Raw genomic sequence first — 2,621 nt, forward strand, 5'->3', positions numbered from 1 at the left:
ATAAGACACTGGGATTTATTAATCGAAGCATTAGTAAACTGAACGGCATTTAGATTATGCAGTTCAGTTTTGGTCGCCGTATTATAGAATGGATATAAATTCACTAGAACGCATCCAGCGTAGGATGACAAAGTTAATCCCAGAAATTAGAAACCTGTCATAGAAGAAAGATCGACAAAGCTTAAATTACATTCTCTGGAAAGGCGAAGAATTTGTGGTGACGTGATAGAGGTGTACAAGTGGATGAATGGACATAACAAAGGGGGATACTAATAGGGTATTAAAATTATCAACACAAGACAGCACACGAAACAATGGGTATAAATTTGGATAAGTTTAGATTTATGAATGACCTGGGTAAATACTGGTTCGGTAACAGGGTTGTTGATTTGTGGAACGAATTACCGCATAACATAATAGAAGTGGGATACCTTGATTGTTTCAAGCGTAGGTTGGACATATATATATGAGTGGGATTGGGTGGATATAAATAGGAGCTGCCTCGTATGAGCCAATAGGCCTTCTGCGGTTACCTTAATTCTTATGATCTTGTGAATACATAACTATGAAGAGTAAAGCTGTAACACCACTGCGCTGTAGGGTTGTCTTCTCTCATAATATACTTATTCTTACATAAAGTTTACTCATATTTTTAAACATTTAGATGTAAGTTTTCCATAATTTACAACCACATGTCATATAATTGTTAATTCAATATATATTTTGTGGTTAATCAATCCTAATGCAATGTCTGCCACTGTACGTAGTCTCTAGGTTCTCATAGAGCCTCAGTCCTACATAGCCAACTCTACCAATATTTCTGTTAATTTGTCAACTCCATTATTCTATTTTATGACTGCTGATTGTTTAAAGATATTTTCCTTGTGTCAAAATAATATTTATTAACCAAGTTTTATTTACCTGATATATATTATACTCATACCTTTAATTGTGAACACATGACGAAGTCGAACCATTAACAAAAGAGTACTGGAGATGCGGGGTATCGATCCCCGTACCTCTCACATGCTAAGCGAGCGCTCTACCATTTGAGCTACACCCCCGTGATACTCCTGGGAACATTCTTCTTGCTAACTATCAGGAAAGAAAATAAGCTTAACTCTCTCCTTAATGATTCATAGAATATGATGTTTGATAAATGTTCCAAGAAAACGGAATGTTTATATCGTAAACGATGCTATTTTCCGAATGTACTGGTTCACTATTTACTGCATGCATAGAATTTTAACGTGCAATTTTACATTTATTTTTTCATTGTCATTTACTCCCCACAGTCATTTTGCTACCATGTTGAGCCAGTATGTTAGACCATACTGACTCTGAGGATCCCCTGGTGTTCAGTTCCTCATTGTTGGTTACATCCAGGTCCTCTTTCACATGAAGCATTACACCTGCTCATGTTTTTGTTGTCTTTTCTGGAAGGTGGGTGGCGTCCCGGGAGATGGAGTTCCCCTTCTATAGTGTCCTCTCGGTCCCATGTTTCACTCAGTGCCAATGATGCCAGAATGTTCAGCCTCAGCATACGCACATAATGAGTCAAATATATTTACTAGGCTTCTGTCATTTGTGTAGAAACAATTTAAACACCTGACGTTGTTCCTGGGAGGCTGAGAGATTGTTCCTGTGTTTAGCACATTCTTGTTGTACCAACATTGTACCAACACACTGTTCTCTACTCAAGCTTCAAAAAACAAATAAAAATACTTACCCTCCAGCAAGTATGCTTCAGTTAATATATATATATATATATGTCGTACCTAGTAGCCAGAACGCACTTCTCAGCCTACTATGCAAGGTCTGATTTGCCTAATAAGCCAAGTTTTCATGAATTAATTGTTTTTCGACTACCTAACCTACCTAACCTAACCTAACCTAACTTTTTCGGCTACTTAACCAAACCTAACCTATAAAGATAGGTTAGGTAGGGTTGGTTAGGTTCGGTCATATATCTACGTTAATTTTAACTCCAATAAAAAAAAATTGACCTCATACATAATGAAATGGGTAGCTTTATCATTTCATAAGAAAAAAATTAGAAAAAAATATATGAATTCAGGAAAACTTGGCTTATTAGGCAAATCGGGCCTTGAATAGTAGGCCAAAAAGTGAGTTCTGGCTACTAGGTACGACATTATATATATATATATATATATATATATATATATATATATATATATATATATATATATATATATATATTTATGATCGATGTTCCCTTCGGGAATCTTAATTTTAAGATGAATAGGAAAACCAGGGATATACTGAACATCTTGTATCAGAATCTTTACTTTAAAAAAACATAAAGTTCTCGAATACTTCTCGTATTCATCATCAGATCTAAAAGAAAAAACAGAAATCACAATCAAATAGCTGGTAAACAAAGAACTCATACTGAATATAATTGCCTATCAAAGAAAGGAAAATGCTTAAAAAACAAAACACTTAAGCGCACTTAAAGTGATCAATACAACTAAAACTTATTAACTGTCACATATATTAAAACTAATTTAAAATCCATTAAACTACAAGATGAAATTTATAACTACTAAAACAAACCATTCCATTAAACTTACGTGAAGTGATCAGAAGTGAAACTTGAT

The 2,621-nt window shown here is 34.5% G+C and overlaps 1 non-coding gene across 1 annotated transcript; it reads right to left on the reverse strand.

The window, feature by feature from the left end:
- Positions 1–991: 991 nt before the first annotated feature.
- On the reverse strand, positions 992–1,064 carry TRNAA-AGC (transfer RNA alanine (anticodon AGC)). The gene has a single exon. It is a non-coding gene; the product is annotated as a tRNA-Ala (tRNA).
- Positions 1,065–2,621: the final 1,557 nt, after the last annotated feature.

This window comes from Procambarus clarkii, chromosome 24, assembly GCF_040958095.1.
Source record: "Procambarus clarkii isolate CNS0578487 chromosome 24, FALCON_Pclarkii_2.0, whole genome shotgun sequence".
Taxonomy (NCBI): domain Eukaryota; kingdom Metazoa; phylum Arthropoda; class Malacostraca; order Decapoda; family Cambaridae; genus Procambarus; species Procambarus clarkii.